Below are 19,626 nucleotides of genomic sequence, written 5' to 3'. Positions count from 1 at the left end.
TCTGAAGAAAACAACTCCTTTAAAAATATATTTGGAAAAATGGAAAAAGAAAACAACTCCTTGAAAAACAGAATTGATGAAAAGAGAAAAAAGAACAACTCCCTAAAAAAATAGAATTGGTGAAATGGGGGAAAAAAATCCAATGAAAATAAACAGCTCGTTTAAAAGTTCAATTGGCCAAATGCAAAAGGAGGCTTAAAAAAAAAAAAGCATAACTGAAGAAAATAATTCACTAAAAATTAGAATTGAATAAATGGAAGTGAATGACTCAATGAGATGTCAAGATTCAATTATGTGATAAATTTGTCTCCTCCTTACTTAGGTGATACCTGGCACCTTTGCACTGGCTGTCCCTCCTACCTGGATTATATGTTGTCTTCATCTCTGTCTCTAGAATCTGTGTCTTTTAAAATTCAGCTTGTATTTGAAGCTTTTCCTGATTGCACTCTACTATATTTACTAGTACTTCCCTCCAAATTTATCTTGTGTATTTTTAAAAATATACTTAGGGTATATGTTGTCTCCTTTGATAGAATAAAAGCTAAGCTCCTTGAGGGCAGGAACTATTTCATCGTAGTACTTAGCAGAGTGCCTGGGTATTTAGTAAGTGTTTTTTAAATTCTTATTGATTGATGCAAAGAAGTAAAATTACACTGTGAAGTCCCCCCCACCCCCATCATTTTATCTTTATCTCCTTTGGGACTTGTTTTCTTCCCTAATCTATTTCCATGAAAAGTTGGGTGTTGAACTTTGTGACCAGTAAGGCACTGATTAATTTACCCCCCTCAGTGTTCTTTATTGTTCTCTTCATTAGATAATCTTCCTATTAAGGCATTAATAAAACAATTTATTTCTAAAAATTTTGTTTGATATTTGTATTGTGTGTATGTGTGACTACCTTGAATTGTAATTTTCTAGAAGCAGGGACTATCTTCAGTTAATTTTATAATGGGTACCTAAATATATTTAAGGAGTAATTGATTAATCTATTAACAAGTTTCATTCATTTTAGAAAAGATTCTTTTTACTTATTAAGCTATGTTAAATGTTTTTGTAAGCTGCAGGTTTTACTCACTGTTTTTGTCACTTTGCCTGGCATAACCTGAATTATATATTTAGAGTTGGGAGGGACTTTAGATACCATTTAGTACAACTTCTTCCTTATACAGAGGAGGTTAGATGATGTGTTCACAATCACATAGGAATAGTAAATAAGTGGCAAAGGTATTTGTTTGCAAATGAATACTCTTTCTGATTGTTTAAGATGAAATATAGTTTTGCTTTATGATAAACTAAATCACATGTTAGATTCCTTATAATACCACATTTAATTAAAAACAATCAAATTTCCTTGGGAGTTTTTATGGATCAAATAGAAAATACTTAGGTATAGAACTTAGAGTTGGAAGATGAGAAACTGTCAGCTGTGGGGGGAAACCATCAAATATGTTAAAGGTCAAGATAAAAATACAACTAACACAATATGTTACCAAAATCCCAGTAGATATGAACAAACAGTATTCAAAAGAACTAAACACTGTTGACCATGTAAAAACTTTTATCTCCAAATCACTAACAAAAAGAGAAATTTAATTTGAAACAACTATGAGCTTTGTCTTACACCTAATAAATTGGCATAAAAGATGGGAACAATCATTCTGGAAAGTAATTTTCAATTATACTGTGAAAGGAAATAAAATAAAAGGTCCATACCCTTTGACCTATAGGTATCCACTGCTAAGTTTGGTACCCTCAAGAAGGTAAGAAATAGAAATGTCCCATATGCACCAGCATATTTATAGCAGTACTCTTTGGAGTATCAAAACAACTGAACGGTATTTATTCTTAAACCCACTCCGCTTTTAAAATTTCCCCTTTCCTATTAAGGCCATCACCATCATCCTCTTGGCCATTCACAATCAAAGCTTCAGAGTGATCCTGGGATCTTTCCTTTTCCTCATACCTGTTCCCATCTTCCTTACCCCGCAACATGTGTCAAGGTTTGTGGATTTTTCCACTGCAACATTTCTCAAATTCATCCCCTTCTTCACTCACAACCACAACCCTAAGCAAAATGAAAATCATTTCTTGCCTGGTCTATTATAGTAACTTCCTGACTGATTTTCTTGTTCCAAGCTTTCTTCTAATCCATTCTCTGTACAGTTGACAAAGTGATATTCCTATGGCACAATTCTGATTATTTTAATCCTCAAAATTTTTCAGTAGCTCTGTATTGCAGAATATAGAAACGCCTCTGTTTAACATAAGTATTACTCTCTCATATAATTTCTGTTCTAATCAAACTGACTTGTGGTCTCTTTCATATTATGTGTCACTACATTTCTGTGACTTTGCACAAGTGTTCCAATGCATGGAAGGCTCTTTCTCTTCTCTGCCCTGGTAAAATCTCTAATCCTAATGAACACATTTCCTACATGAGCCATTTCTGGAGCCACTACTCTTCCTTTGTCAAAGTTACTTTGTATGTACTCATGTATATGTTGTATCTACCCCTTCCCCAGTAAAGTATAAGCACTTTAAAGGCAGAGAGTCAGCTATTTTTAGTATGTGTGTCTGATGGCTAGCACAGTGGTAGAGGTAGAATTTAATTGCTATAGGATTGAATAAAATACTACTTTATTAAAATAAATGCCTTTTTTGCAGTCTTCCTGGTTTTCATGTTCATCTCCAAAAAGAAGGCATCAGACTAGATTATCACTGAGTATTCTTCGATCTTGTTAATTTGATTCCTATGATAATATATTCTTGATAAATGTTATTTGAAACTGGTTTATTATCAAATGCAAAATATGAAATTCAAAAATATTTGAGGAAATCAGCACCTATTTTCTTTAGTAGTAGACTAAAAGTAATTATAATATTTAAATCTAGCAAGTTGTAAACCCTGACAAAATGTGTGCATATGTATTTTGATTGATTGATTTGCCTATGTATGCCTATATATGAAAGCCTATATGTTAGGCTTTCAGCCTGATATTTTTGTGCAAATTGATCAAACTTGAACTTCCTAGTTTACTAATTTAGGAATGGTGTCTAAATGCTATAAATAAGTATACATATTAAAAAACAAATTGTGTAGGAAAGTGTTTTATTCTATTGAGATTAGATACAAGCTTTATGCCATAAAAGTTTAAATAACATTAAACTATTTTGTATAAGTGTGTTTGCTAACTATTGTGGAATTCTATAGAGAAGCATTGAATGTGGTACCACATAATGTACTGGTGAATAAGCATCATAGAGCTACAATTGGTTATCTTTTTAAGATGATCAAGAAAGAGACTGGAAAAGGTCAAAAATATCATTTTTTAAAAAGGGGGGATGGGGTGGGAATATTGAGTTTTGCTTTTCTAACAAAATTCCAGAATATATTATTAAAGAAATAGTTTGTGAACTTCTAGAAAAGGAAGCAGTAATCACAGAGTCAGCAAGAACAAGTCATGAAACATTTATATTTCCTTTTTTTTTTAATGACGTTTTTTTTAGATTTTTAGCAAAGCATTGAATGAGTAAATACCATGTCATTTTTGTGTCTTAGACTAAATATGGGCCAGATGATTTTATATTTAGATGGGTTTGAAACTGGTCAAAAAAGCAGGACTTAAAGAACAGTCATTGATGGTTTGGTGTCTGCTACTTGGTAACCTGAATTCAGTCAAGGGAAGTAGGCATTCCAGGAGTTGGAAGAGATTTGAAAGGGAAAACATTTCAAGCATGAAAGAAAACTTCCCCAAAGCCACAAAGGTAGGATATAGAATATCATATACAGACAACAGCAGCAAATTAATTTGGTTGGCATATAGAGTTTGTGAGGGAGAAATAATTTGAAATTAGCCTGGAAAGATATGTTTTTACCAATCTATAAAGGGCTTTAAGTGTAACAGAAAGCAGCTTGAAATAGTGGGAAAGATATGAGATTTAGAATCAGGTGCTATCTTACCTACTTTCCACCTGTTTGATATTAGTAGGGTAAGGAATTTTGCTTCTCTGAGTCCCAATTACCTCATATTTAAAATTATGGGATGTTTGGGACAAGATGATTTATAAACTATTTTTTAGTTGGCAGTAGAAGAGATATAGCTAAGTAATAAAGTGAATAGTGTGCTGGATCTGGAGTTAGGAAAACCCTAGTTAAACTCCTACCTCAAACATTTCTGATTATATTATCATGGATAGAAGTGTCTTAACCACTCTAAGCTTCAGTTTTCTGTTGTCATGGAGATAGTAGGATAGTTAGGACGGATATTTTTCGTGTGTGTGTGTGTGTGTGTGTGTGTGTGTGTGTGTGTGTGTGTTGTCTCCTTTACCAAACTGTTGACTCTTTTTTCATGGTTTTCTTGCATCATTTTTATTTCTCTTCTCTATGTTCCTTCTCTATTTGATATTCAAAATCCTTTTTGAATTCTTCCATGGCCTAAGACCAATTCATCTTTTTTCTTGGAGGCATTGACTTTGTTGTCTTCTTGTCACCATAGTAATTTTGTTGATCTTTCTTGTTACCATAGTAATTTTCTATGGTCAGAATTTTTTTTGCTCATTTTTCAGTCTATATTTTACTTTTGATTCTTTTTTAAAGTGGTGGAGGGTGCATTGTCCCAAGTCACAAGGGTTTTATGCAGGTGTTTTCAGAGATACTTCTAGGGACCTATAAGTTTTCAGTCCTTCGAATGTGGTATGCTCTTAAGAGAGAAGTGTGTTTACTAATCTCCTGGACTGTGCTCTGGACTTGTGAGTGACCATCAGCACTCTGTTTTGCCCTGCTACTATGATAAGGATCTCTTTTCCACTACGGCTGCAAACTCTGGTGGGCTATTGCTCCTCCTCACTTTGAGATTACTACTCAGGTGATTCCCTTAATTGATATAGGGAAAATTGGGGAATGGATGTATTTGAGGAAATGGGGGAGATGGAATATGACTTCTCTTTTGGACATGTTGAATTTGAGATGCTTATAGGACAACCAAGTATAAATATATACGATATCCACATATTGTTAGCAGTATGATACTAGAGTATAAAAGAAAGATTAGGATTAGCTGTGTAAAGTTGGATTCCCATGAAGAGATCAAGGGAAAGAATAGATATATAGAGAAGATGATTGAGGACAGAGCTTTAAGAATGCTCATACTCAGTGGACAGGAATAAAAATCAATGGAGAATGAGATGCTGTAGTTAAAACAAGTTATAGAAGAACCATAGGAATATTGTCATGAAGTTTAGAGAAGAAAACGTCCAAGAGATGAGAATGGACCAATTTAATAATAACAGCAGCTAACATTTATATAGTTCTTATTGCGTGGTAGGTGGACCCACTTTAGGTGAACTTTAGGTCAGTATATTTATTTTTTCACTGATTTTTTTTTTTTGTCGTTAGATTTTAGTCCTTGTAAATTTCTAAAAATTAATTATACTAGCAGTATTTTTTTTAGCCATTACTTCCAAGCCTTGAAAATTATTCTTTGTTCATAGGAGTAATTGTTTTATATTATGTTTTGATTTAACTTACTGACAATTCATCATTAAACAAGCTAATGTGATAAAATATCTGTCAGTATAGCCCTAAGCTTCTATATAGTGATAGGACATGAAAAATTATGTGTTGTCAGATAGATTTGTTAGACATCTAATAATTTCCAAATTGATTCTACTCATATATAGAACCTTTATTTAAGTATTACTTTTTATGTTTGATTTATATTTATAAATTATTTATATTCCTAAATTAGATGTTTTAGCTGAAACCTTACTTATCTATTGGCAATAAGTAAGTAATCAAAAAAATTCTTAAGCCAAAATACGTTAAAAATACTTCTTACATTTTAAATTTTACCATAAATTTGAACAATTATCAGATCCTACAAATTGTGTTTATTTGTGATCTTATTGGTGAGAGTAAACTGCAGTTCATCTACACATATCTTATATATGTTGACTCATAGATGATTTATTAGGATCTATATATAAGATCTATGTAACACGTGGAAAGTCTTTTTTTAGGTAAGCAAGCACTCGGACTATACCTGCCTGTTACTTTCTGTTCTCCACATACAGCATGGCCACATGATTTCTCTTATCATATATTCCATGAAACATTTGTGTCATTTCTTGAAAATGTCATTTAGAACCATGTTTATACTTAAACTTGCCATGAGCGTTTCAATTACTTTTTGGTTTATCTGAGCTTGGATTCTTTAGAATTTATCTTCTAAGATTGAGAACTAAACTGTTTAACCAAAATAACACTATTAAAAAATGTTTGTGAGGGGCAGCTAGGTGGTGCAGTAGATAGAGCACCAGCCCTGAAGTCAGGAGGACCTGAGTTCAAATGTGATCTCAGACACTTAACACTTTCCAGCTGTGTGACTCTGAGCAAATCACTTAACCCCCAAATGCCTCAGTAAAAAAAAAATAAAAAGTTTGTATTGAAGAGCTTCATAAGATCATTTAGTCAATCAACAAATATTTATTAAATACCCACTATGTGTAATATAAAGAATGAAACAGTTCTCTACCCTCAATCCTAAATTCTAATAGGGAGATTAATGTATAGTAGAACTATATAGATAATAAATTCAAACTTTGTAAATAAAAGGTATTTAGGGAACGGAGGGGACTAGCATCTGAGTGAAGGGATCAGAAAAGGCATCATGTTGTACTTGAAAGTAGTACTTGAGCTATTTCTTAAAGAAAGAGGAATTCCAGGAGGTTGACATGAAGAAAGAATGCATTCCAGGGTTGGGGAATGGCCAATACAAAGACACAGAAAGACTGGAGATTGTGGTGGTGTATGTGTGAGGAACAGGAAAAAGGCTATTTGGATTGTAGAATGTGAGAGGAGGAGTAATGTTCATTGAGGCTGAAAAGATTAGGATCAGGATATATATTTGGTTTTAAAAGCTTAACTGGGTTTATATTTTGTCCTAGAAGCATAGGAAGCCACTCATTGCTTGGGGAAGTTCCTTGGACATATCTATGCCGAAGAAAAACCATTATGGTAGTTGTATGGAAACTGGATTGGTAGGAAGAGACTTGAGGTAGGGAAGTGAATCAAGAGACCATTGATTGCCTTAGTTTGAGTGAGATGATGAGGTTTTAAATTTAAGGTGGTGATTTTGCGATGTGAGAGATATGAGGTAGAAATAGAAGATTTGAGAACTGATTGGCTGAAAATCTATTAAATTTCATTTTTAGGGCATACTAAGTTTGAGATTTCTTTGGGGGAAAAGTTATGAAATTGTGCCTACTCTTTGATCTAGCTGTGTTTCTATTGGGCCTATATCCCAAAGATTTCTTAAAGGAAGGAAAGGGACCCACATGTGCAAAAATGTTTGTGGCAGCCCTTTTCATAGGGGCAAGAAACTAGAGACTGAGTGGATGTCCATCAATTGGAGAATGGTTGAATAAGTTATGGTATATGAACGTTATGGAATATTATTGTTCTGTAAGAAATGATCAGGAGGGTGATTTTAGAGAGGCCTGGAGAGACCTACATGGACTGATGCTAAGTGAAATGAGTAGAACCAGGAGATCATTGTATATGGCAATATCAATATAATAGAATGAGCAGTTCTGATGAATGTGACTCTTTCTAACAATGAGATGATTCAGGCCAGTTCCAATGATATTGTGATGAAGAAAGCCATCTATACCCAGAGAGAAGACTATGGGAATTGAGTGTGGATCACAACATAACATTCTCATTCTTTTTGTTGTTGTTTGCTTGCATTTGTTTCGTTCTCATTTACTTTCCTTGGTGATCTGATTTTTATTGTACAGCAAGAGAATTGTGTAAATATATTTACATATATTAGATTTAATATATATTTTAACATTTATAACATATATTGGATTGTTTGCCATCTAGGGGAGGAGGTGGGAAAGGAAAATCTAAAACACAAGGTTATGCAAGGGTCAGTGTTGAAAAATTATCTGTGCATATGTTTTGAAAATAAAAGCTTTTTAAAAAAAAAAAAAGATTTCTTTGGGAATCCCATTTGCAATGTTCACTCTATAGATATTTTCTCCCAAATCCTACCCTTTTTCCAGCCTTATTTCAGTCAGGGTTATATCATTCTTTCAGACTCTCAGGTTAATAACTTCAGCACATATACCCAAAGAAAGAACACTGGGAAATGAATGTAAACTGTTTGCATTTTTGTTTTTCTTCCCAGATTATTTTTACTTCTGAATCCAATTCTTCCTGTGCAACAAGAGAACTGTTAGGTTCTGCACACATATATTGTATCTATTGATATACTGTACCATATTTAACATGTATAGGACTGCTTGCCATCTAGGGGAGGGGGTGGAAGGAGGGAGGAGAAAAGTTGGAACAGAAGTGAATGCAAGGGATAATGTTGTAAAAAATTACCCAGGCATGGGTTCTGTCAATAAAAAGTTATAATTATGAAAAAAAAATGAAGATAATGATATTTTAAAAAATAACTTCAGCATAATTCTCAGTTTATCCCTCTCAAACTTCTATTATTTTCCAGTTATCTTTAAGACCAATTTTTAACATTCTTTAAAAAAATAATTGAATTACAGATTCTCTCTCCTGAGCACATTAAACAATTTAATATCGTTACATATGTACAGTCATGCAAGGCATATTTTCCAAATTAGTAATGTTGTAAAATAAAACAAAGATTTTTTTAAATCCCACAAAAAATAAAGTAAAAAAATAATATACTTCAATCTATATTTGCATTCCATAAGTTCTTTCTCTGGAGGTAGGATAACATTTATCATCATAACAGTTCTTCAGAATTGTTTTAAATCTTTGTATTGCTGAGAATTGCTAAGTTATTAATAATCTATCATTGTCAGTATTGCTGTTATTAAAAGTGTGTGATATTCTCCTGGTTCTGCTCACTTCACTTTTGGTTAGTTCATGTAAGTCTTTCCAGATTTTTCTGAAAGCACCCTGCTCATCATTTCTTGTACCACAGTAGTATTCTATCATAATGATATACCACAACTTGTTCAACCATTCTACAGGAGTTAGGTATCACTTCAATTTCCAATTCTTTGCCACCACAAAAAAAAAAAAAATGCCATCAATATTAATAATACATATAGGTCTTTTTCCTACCTCACCCGACCCTCTTTTAGAGAAATCTCTTTGATATATAGACTAAGTAGTGGGCTTGCTGAATTCACACAATTTTATAGCTCTTTGGGCATAGTTCCAAATTGTTCTCCAGAATAGTTGGATCAGTTCACAATTCCACCAACAAAACATTAATGTCCCAATTTTCCCACATCCTCTCCAACATTTTTCATTTTCCTTTTCTGTCATATTAGCCAATTTTATATGAGGTGGTTTCATTTGTTGGATTTGTATTTTTCTAATCAATAGTAATTTGGATGTAGAGGGCTGGAACTCTGAAAAGGTGTATTTGAATCTAAGAGAGCAGTGCACTTACGGCTAATTACCTACTCAAGGTGTGATAATGGTTCTATAAACATATGGTCATGTGATAGCTCTCCTCACGAATGCTGCTTGCTGAATGTGTTGTGATGAGGTAATTGGAAACAAGAATTAGAGAGCTGAGGGAAAGGGTCAGAGCTTCTCTGACACAGCACGCTGAGGAGAGAGGACTTCAGGCTTCAGACTCCAGAGTCCAGAATTCATCTTTGGCAAGCCACGGCAGCTCACCTGCCTCCTTCACTTCTCCTCCTAAAGACTAAGAACTTTGACAAGAAGCCTTCCAGAGAGCTAGTCTGGGCATTATATTGGAGAATTTTTTTCATATGATTATAGATAAGCTTTGGTGGTTTTTTTTTTTTCCCCAAAAACTGCTTGTTCATATCCTTTGACCATTTATCAATTGGGGAATAACTTGAATTATGAATTTGACTGAATTCTCTATATTTGAGAAGTGAGATCATTAACAGAGAAACTTGCTAAAAAAAAAAAAATTTTCCCCTCAGTTTTCTGCTTGTCTTTTAATCATGGCTGCGTTGGTTTTGTTTGTGCAAAACCTTTTTAATTTAATGTAATAAAAATTATACACTTTATATCCTGTAAAGTTTTCTATCTTTTATTTGCAAATAATTCTTCCCACATTCAAAGATTTGACAGGTAAACTATTTTATGCTCCCCAATTTGCTTGTGATATCACACTTTATATCTAAATAATGTACCCATTTTGATTTTATCTTGATAGTTGATATTGGTCTGTACTTAGTTTCTGTCAAACTGCTTTCCTTTTTTCCCAAATAGTGCAAAAAAGTGAATTTTGGTCTTGAGAGTCTGAATCTTTGTATGTATCAAACACAAAATTGTTGTTCTTGAAGGTAGGGACTAAGTCAGGTATCTCTTCCTTACCAATGATAAGTTCTATAAAAATAAACTAAATATCTGGGTAAGAGTCATATAATGTATATTTTTGTTTTTAGTCAAGTTTTTCTTCAGGATATAAATATTTCTTTGGAAATACACAATCAATTTTAATCCTCATCCATACCTCAAAGTGTGGTCAAATTAGTCTGGTAGAAAAAAAATCCTCATAATTCCTATTTCCTACCCCAACTAAATTTTTCCTTTTCTAAGCAAAAATGTATATGGCTAAAAGAATCATATCTCTACTACTGGAAAAACAGTTCAAAACATGTTTTCCATTTTTACATCATCTTTGTGGGCTTTAAATCATATAATCTCAGAGTTGGCAGGAACCTCTGAGACCATCTAATACAACCCATACCTGAACAAAAAAGTTAGTTCTATAGGATACCAACGAGTGTCTACTTTTGTTTGAAGACATGTAATGAAGAGAAAAACCTTTAATCTCAAAGACAATTCATTTCACTTTTCAATAGTTTCTGTAGTTTAGACAGTTTTTCATTATAGTGAGCTGAAATAACCCAGTTTACAACAACTCATTATTCCTAGTTCTTCCTTAGCAAGCAAGGAGTTTAAGTTTGAACATACCATGAATACTTAAACAGTATCTTGTTTCTATAATTGAAAACTAATCTATCATCACTTTTCCAAGGTTAAAAATTCCCAGTTCCTTTAACAAATCTTCATATGGCATGATCTCAAGGCTTTTCACCATCCTGCTTGCCTTTGATGTTAATCATTGTCCTTCATAAATAAAGTATTGGATTCAGAAGTGAACTCAGTTCCCAGGATGTCGTCTATCTAGGACAGTGTATGGTAGTTATCCTCTCTCATGTACTGAACTATACTGCCCCTTACTATGGCCTCAGATTACATTGGGTTATATTGTGACTTTTGTGATACACTTTTGATTCATTGTAGGCTTATAGTCTGCTAAAATACTTCAATCTTTTTCCAACAAACTACAGACTAGCTAATGCCTCTCTTAACTTGTATTGATGATGGTGAGTTAAAAAAAAAAAAAAAAACCAACTGACATATGTAACTTTATATTTAGCCCTATTTTGTAGCTTTAAGATCTTTTTGGATCCTGTGCCATCTGTGTTAGATCTTTCTTGCCAAGGCTTTATGTCACCTGTACTTTGGTAAGTATGTCATACCACAAGAACTACAGATTTAGACTTGGAAGAGACTTTAAAACATGTGGACTCCGTGCCCATTTTCTAAGTGACCTATCCAAGATTACACAGCCATGGGAAATCACAAAGCCATGATTGAAATCTATGTCCTTTGACTCCCAGCTGGCCACAATCTTTCCACAGGACCACAATGCCTTCATGCATAGGTTTAGCCATTGTTGAAATAAAAAAAAATATTGAGCAGTACAAACTCTTTGAGGGACTTCATTGGGAGACATATTTCAATATTAAGGTTCAATATTAAGGTATGATTAACTCACCATCATCAATACAAGTTAAGAGAGGCATTAGCTAGTCTGTAGTTTGTTGGAAAAAGATTGAAGTATTTTAGCAGACTATAAGCCTACAATGAATCAAAAGTGTATCACAAAAGTCACAATATAACCCAATGTAATCTGAGGCCATAGTAAGGGGCAGTATAGTTCAGTACATGAGAGAGGATAACTACCATACACTGTCCTAGATAGACGACATCCTGGGAACTGAGTTCACTTCTGAATCCAATACTTTATTTATGAAGGACAATATTTGTGATTATTCTTAGGTCTTGGTCAGCTCTGAATCCATATAATTGTACTAACATCTAACCAAATTTCTCTATTTTTTTTTACAGAGCACTCTATAGAGGAAATTATGATATAACTATGTTTTCAGAAATGTCATTGTATGTTCATAGTGTGCAATAAAATTTTATTCTCTAGTTCTTAACTGAATAAACATTGATCATCCATATCTTTGATTTCAGGGTAAATAAGTGAGTTTACTATATACGGCCTCATGTGGATGTACATTTTACAAAACCTCTTTCAGATTTTTTTGGGGAGCGGGAGATTGTAGTTATATGCACTTATAGTACTTTTTTTTTTTCCTGAGGCAATTAAGGTTAAGTGACTTGACCGGGGTCATATAGCCAGGAAGTGTTACGTGTCTGGGGGAAGATTTGAACTCAGGTCTTCCTGACCTCAGAGCTGGTGCTGTATTCACTGTGCTACCTAGCTGCCTCTACTTTTAGTACATTTAAACCTCATGTGTTAGGTTATTTTAAGCCAAAAGTACTTTATAGCATTGGTTCAGATGTGTCAACATTTGAAGCCACTCTGCCCCCACTCCCAGCATTTTTTATATTTACTGATAACTTGAAATGTTTGTGTGGTAAATTAGGTTCTTGTTACCATTTTTTGGATATATTAGATGACAACTTTAGGACATACTATGTTTTTGTTAATTTGCATTGTTAGAATATCAGTTTCAATCTGAGGATGTGTTTTTTTTGTTTGTTTTGTTTTGTTTTGTTTTAATTTCTTCATTTCATATTACAGGTGGCAGTAATCTCAAATAATTTTTTTTGTACCATCTGCTGTTAATGTGTCTTAACTAAATTTTTTTCTGACAGTGAAAGTTTTTAGATAGGTCCTAAATCAAATTTGTCCCTTGAAAATAGATGCTTTGTAAACTAAAAGTAACAACAAGGTTCTGATTTTCTCTACTGGAAGCTTATGTTGTAGGCTAGTTTATTTAACTGACTTTCTGAGGGACATGGGATAACAGTTATATTGTTAAATATTATTTAGTGATCCCTAATGGGGTTAGATACTAATTTTTCATTTTATATATCCTCAGATTAATAGAAGGAAAATTTTTCTACTCCTACATTAAACCTCTTTCATCAAAGAGAGCAATAACTATTCCTTACATCTCTCTATTTTTATAATTCTAGAGTTAAGAAATATGCTTTCCTGGGGCAGCTATGTGGTGCAGTGGATAGAGCAACAGCCCTGTAGTCAGGAGGACCTCAGTTCAAATGTGGCTTCAGACACATAACACTTCCTACCTGTGTGACCCTGGGCAAGTCACTTAACTCCAGATACCTCAGGGGGAAAAAATTGCTTTCTCAATAAATTCTTGCTGTACTATTAGCCTTACCCTAATTCTAAGAACTCCCTTGAGTCCTTTCATAGTGCATTCTTGGAAAAAATGGATAGTTAAGTGCTAGAGTTAATCAAGCCTGAGATTGAATATTACTTCTGAAACTTAAAACACTGTGTATCCATAGCTAAATCCTTTCTAAGGATCAAGTGACAAATAAGGTACATTGAAAAATGTAAACAACAACAACAACAATCTGAATGAATGCCAGTCATAATTGTTATTATTGTTGATGTTATCATTAATTTGAACACAGTTTATGTTTGTGTCTTACATCTTAATTATTTGTAAACAAAAATAATATTTTCTAATGCTTCCTTTTTAAAAATAATTTGTATTATGTATTTTTCTATAGGATACATAAACAGTAAATATCTTTTTGAGTATTGTTTAGACTTAGGGAGTGAGTATGGGGAAGAAAGTATTATAAACTTACAAAGGTATCTTCCTGTTCCTTTTCTCTAGATTTTGTGATATATTCCACCATCCCCATATTGGTGATAGGCACAGAAAAGAGTCTTAACAGTGATATTAGAAGTAATGATTCCTTGGTTATGGAATTGGAAACCGAAGCTAATCTGAACCCACACTTGAAAGTTGTTTAGTCATTTTGATTTGTACTTTATATCATTAATATACCATAGTTCATTTAAAAAAGGGGGGGGGGATGTCTTGAATAAATATCCAACAGGTAATTAGTGATTCTGTATTTCTGTAAAATAGGCCTGAGATCATTCATACAAATATGGTCATTGAACTCTGGGAAACTAATGACATTTCCAAAAGAAAGGATATAGAGTGAGAAAGAAAAGAGTTTAGGAACAAAACTTTGATGTACACTCAGGTTGGGAGAAGATGATCAAGAAGGCATATTCATATAGATTAGGAGAGAACTATGAAAAGGGGGGGTAGGGTAGGCAGAGTAGAAAAGTATACAGGAAATTAAAATGGACAACGCTTTAGATTCTAAAGTTTGCAGAATGCTTTTAAAAAAAGGTATAAAAAATGAAAGAAAGCCTTTACATTTAGCAAGTAAAAGATCATTGGGAACTTTGGAGAAGGCAGTTTCAGTTGAGTGAAGTCACTTATGTTCTTCCCCTCCCCCTCCCCCCAGGAATTGGACTTTAAAAGGAAAAAGAAAAATAGGGTGATAGATAATTAGAGGGGATAGTAGGGAAGAAATGAAGATTTTTTTTTTATTATAACTTTTTATTGACAGAGCCCATGCCTGGATAATTTTTTTTACATTATCCCTTGCAATCACTTCTGTTCTGACTTTTCCCCTCCCTCTCTTCACCCCCTCCCCCAGATGGCAAGCAGTCCTAAACAAGTTAAATATGTCACAGTGTATCCTATATACAATATATGTTTGCAGAACTGAATAGTTCTCTTGTTGTACAGGAAAAATTGGATTCAGAAGGTAAAAATAACCTGGGAAGAAAAACAAAAAATGCAAGCAGTTTACATTCATTTCCCAATGTTCTTTCTTTGTGTGTAGCTGCTTTTGTCCATCTTTGATCAATTGAAACTAAGTTAAATCTCTTTAGCAAAGAAATCCACTTCCATCAGAATACATCCTCATACAGTATCATTGTTGAGATATATAATGATCTCCTGGTTCTGCTCATTTCACTTAGCATCAGTTCATGTAAGTCTCGCCAATCCTCTCTGCATTCATCCTGCTGGTCATTTCTTACAGAACAATAATATTCCATAACATTCATATACCACAATTTACCCAGTCATTCTCCAATTGATGGGTATCATCAAATGAAGATTTTTTTAAAAGACAAGGAAATCTAGTTGTATTTGTAAGAAGTAGAGAAGGATGCAGTAGATAGAAATAAATGATTATAGAGCAAAGAGACGGTGAATATAATTGATGAGTAAATATAATTGATGACATCCATTTAAGGTTTCTGAATCTGATAATGGCATATATACACATTTTAGGAAGCTGAATTTCCCAATGGGAGAGGCTTCATATTGTAGTAGATAGAGAGCTGTCCCTGAAAACAGGAAAACCAAGACTGAAATTCCTGTCTGATGCACCAGCCATGTGGCTTTAGTCAAATCACTTAATTTTTTAGTGCTCAAGGCCTCTATCTAAAACTGTATTAGAGAGAAATTGTCCACCAGTTTTGGTCGGATTCTTTCTACCCAAGAGTTTTATATACAGTTGAGACCAAGTTTCAATCCCTAACTTTATCCTTAACTTAGCCATAGTATGTGGGTGGTATGAAAGAGGAATCAGAAGAAAGACTATTTTAAGCACATGAGTAACTGATTTTTTTTATGTCACTTTTTGCATTCAAATGAGTATTTCCCTGAAGCAGTAGATACTCATTCTTAGACTGCATACTCTGGATGAAAAAGCTGAAAAGAATATGAGAAGGAATAGTTGGACAAGTAGGAGAACAGAGTGGGACATGAAAACCTAGAGAAGAGAGGATAATCAGCAGTGTCAGTCAAATGCTTCAGAGCATTTAAGGAAAGAAGAGGATTATGAAAAGGCCACTAGGTTTGACAGTAAATAAGTGCTTAACCTCTTTGGAAAAAGCATTTAAAGTTGAACAATTAGGTTGAGGTCCACATTGTAGAATATTAGAATAGTAAGAGGAGGAGATATAGTCACCTAGTGTGTAGATAGCTTTCTCAGGAGAGTTTGGCTAAAAAGGGAATGTGTCAGAAACAAGAACATCAAGTATAGAAATAATTCCAGTCATTATAAATCACGAGAGTGGCCTGGCCACTCAGAAAAGATAAAATGGATGGAGAATGCATATTGCCTGGATTACAACATACAATTGATTGACAGCATATTAAGCCCTTAATCATATATATTGGGGCCATGGCTAGTATGGATAATTAGCTGGTCCCAGAATCTAATAGGAAGGGAAGTTCAAGTTTGTCTCAAATTTGAAAAATTACATAGTTCTTTAAGCAGTCCCAAACTGGTCTCTATTGTTAAAACCCAGTTTTTTTTTTTTTTTTAAACCAATATTCTCTGTAATACTGAGTGTCTAAGCCACAAGAAATAGAATAATCAGGGACAAATACAACTGAGAAAAGAAGTAGGCCTATCATATAGTGAAAGTAAGAGATAATAGCCACTCAGCCTAAATTTTGCAGTGATAGGTAGGATATTTAAAGAACCAGAGAAAAACTTACAGTGTATTAATAGATCCTTTAGAGAGACTTATAGGAAAAAGTTGGACAAAAGCATTGCACAAGAATAGAAGGCATGATTGTGTTCTGCAATGGTACATATGCTGATGAAATCACAGTTGCATTTAGATATTAAGCAGAATGAAAGAAATTTGTTGAGGTGATATTTTGAATTCAGAGAGTATGAAACAATAAAAAGTAATATTTGATGGTAATATAAACTACAAAATTTTTACAGTAGGGACATACAATGCAAAGAACATTCACAACTTAAAGTTTTCATGCATAGTTTAAATGTAATGCCAGAGAAACTGAGGTAGGATAGAGATTAGAGAACAATTTAATAATTTATTAAATGGAGAGATTTACTTGGGACCAAATGGATCCAAGAATCCAGCAAACAAAGAGAGTTCAGGGGAGACTGAGGTGGTGGTGGTGGGGGCAGAGTCTGGGTGCTGAGAGCCAGAATGGGACCCTGACAATCCAGTTCTGACAGGGTGAGGGGAGGCATGGAGGGAGGAACTGTGGAAATGGGGAGAGGCATCTTGATAAGACGTTATGTGACATTCCCGTAGCTTGGTATGGGGAGAGGCATTTTGATATTCTAAAACAAAATCTTTTATCTTTATCAAATATTCTGATAAATAGGGAGGGGAGGTTTTGCAGGACTGAGTTTTGAGAAGCAGGGAAACTGAGTCAGGATAATTGGAGAAACTGAGTCAGGACAATAAAAGAGAACTGTGGCATAACATTTTCTCAGTTATTTTTGTCTATTATTTTTAAAAAATACCCTTTTCCCATTTTATCTGCCTTGATTATCATCATTTGTACATCAAGTATGTTATGAGTATTCATTGGACTTATTTTCTAAATAAAAAGGAAAATTTCTACCCAAGGGAAAAATTTTCTGGCTTGTTCATTCTAAAAGTTCTTAGTTTTGCTTTAAACTAGATTAAACATGATGATAATCTAACCTTGAAAAGGAAAATGAAAACAAAAATAAACTCTCTGACAGATTTAACAAGCAGTGAATTACATAGGACTATCATTGATTTTCACCAAAGATTAGGAAGAGAATATTGAATATGCGTGTGTCTACATATGATTTTAGATCGTTTTGTACTCTGGTGGCAATATCAGTTTATACTAGTATTCTTTGTTAACTATGTAAAGATGTTGCTTCAAGTACTTTGGACAGGATCCCGGTTTTTCTTTTTTGTTTTGTAACAGTTTTTGTTTATTGTTGATAAGTGCTGGATTATCTCTCACTTTTATTTAGCTTTCCCTACTTTCATTGAGCTGTGATCTTTTTGAGCATTTCTATATTCTTTAAGATTCCTTTATGTGAAAATCTGCAGTGTTTTTGATATGTTCTTTTTCATTGATCATAAAATTAATTGCATCTATATATACATAAACGTTTAAAAAAGGTATATTGCTAGCTCTTTGTTTTTCAGTATTTTGTGTAAAAAAAAAGTGAAAAATAAAGTCTCTATCATTTTCAGTGATACTCTTAGTTATGAAGTACACCTGTAGTCTCTTGAATAGAGATGTATTTCCATCTTTAAGGCACCATGTTTAATTTAAGCTAATTAGAAAATTTGAGACATAGCTTCATTGTCTTTGGACAAAAATCACATCTGATGTTTCTACTTTGTGAAATAAAGATGGTAGTAACATAATAACTTCTGATTTTTTATAATATTGTATTCATTTAAAATCCACTTAAAATACTCACTTCAGCGTTAAAGCTGAACAGAAGGGGTTTCTGTCTCCAAAAAGAATGAGATGACTTTTTGTAGAGAAGTAAAATTATGATATACATGCTCTTACCATGGAATGATTAGAATTTAATTTTACAACTATGTAACCCCTCCCACTCCTCCTCGGAATTTTTGCCTTAAAAACCACGTGTCAACAGGACCTTAAAAGCAGATTATTTTTCTCCATTTGGTTATATTAGAGATTTTTGTTATAAGCCTTGTAGTTATCTTTTTTGGCCACTAGATGGTCCTCCCTGTGTGGTCAGTCAATGACTAATAATTAGTCATTTGTTTTCTGAGTTTTGCCAGATATGAACAAAAACAGTAATGAATATCTGAAAAGTTAAAATAAGGCTTTTTAAAAGCAGTATCAAACACAAAGCATAAAATAGTGTTCTCACTGCTTTATGAACTTTATGGGAATGATGACAGGGATCCTGAATTCTTCAACCTTTTGGTTTCCAAATCTATAACTTCCAGTTTATAATTGACATCTGTTCATTTCCTTGAGAGCATTCTCACTCCTAGACCTTCTCTACAGTTGTTCTCCAAATAGCAACAAAGAAATGGACAGGGGCAGTAGATGTGAGATAATCAAGTGCAGCCAGTAAGAATCTTAAAAATGTTAGTTTCCAACTCTCTTCTCTCACCCTACTCCCATTTTTGATGGTGAGGAAACTGAGAAGTGTAAACATTTACGTAGCACCTATTATGTGCCAGGCCCAGGCTAAGTATTGGAAAGTTGAGGTCACATAGTTATTAATTTTTTGAGTTGGAATTCAAACCCATGTCAGGTAAAATATTGGGAAGGGAGTAATGTAAGTCCATCTGTCTAAGTTATGTATAGAAATATTTTTTCTTCATCTGCAATAACTTTTAATGGAAGTTTTAGTCTTTAGTGTTCTTCTAGGTTCTGTGCTTCTCATATGTTATTGTTAATATAGAGCAGCCTACTTAGGCACACCATGTGTTTTTCCATTATTGTTAATAGTCACCTACAGTTTTGATTCTTTTGTAGATTGTGATGTTCCATGATTAAGCACCCTCCAGCTTCACCAGAAGAATACAGCTATCAGAAAACAATGGATTTTTGTGTCAGAGTGCTTGGAATCTTTGAAAGTACTGTGCTATTTCCCAAATGCAATAAGCTCTTTTTCTTCCTCTCACTTAATTGTAGGTTTACATATACTAATAGTTTCAG

General features: G+C 33.6%; 1 protein-coding gene across 3 annotated transcripts in view; it reads left to right on the top strand.

The window, feature by feature from the left end:
• Positions 1–19,626, top strand: part of FBXO11 (F-box protein 11) — a 118,795-nt gene that overhangs the window by 44,329 nt on the left and 54,840 nt on the right. The gene's annotated exons all lie outside the window — the stretch shown is intronic.

The sequence above is a fragment of the Antechinus flavipes genome, chromosome 2 (assembly GCF_016432865.1).
Source record: "Antechinus flavipes isolate AdamAnt ecotype Samford, QLD, Australia chromosome 2, AdamAnt_v2, whole genome shotgun sequence".
NCBI lineage: Eukaryota > Metazoa > Chordata > Mammalia > Dasyuromorphia > Dasyuridae > Antechinus > Antechinus flavipes.
Note: the sequence above shows the minus strand (reverse complement) of the source record. Positions and strands in the feature narration are given on the sequence as shown.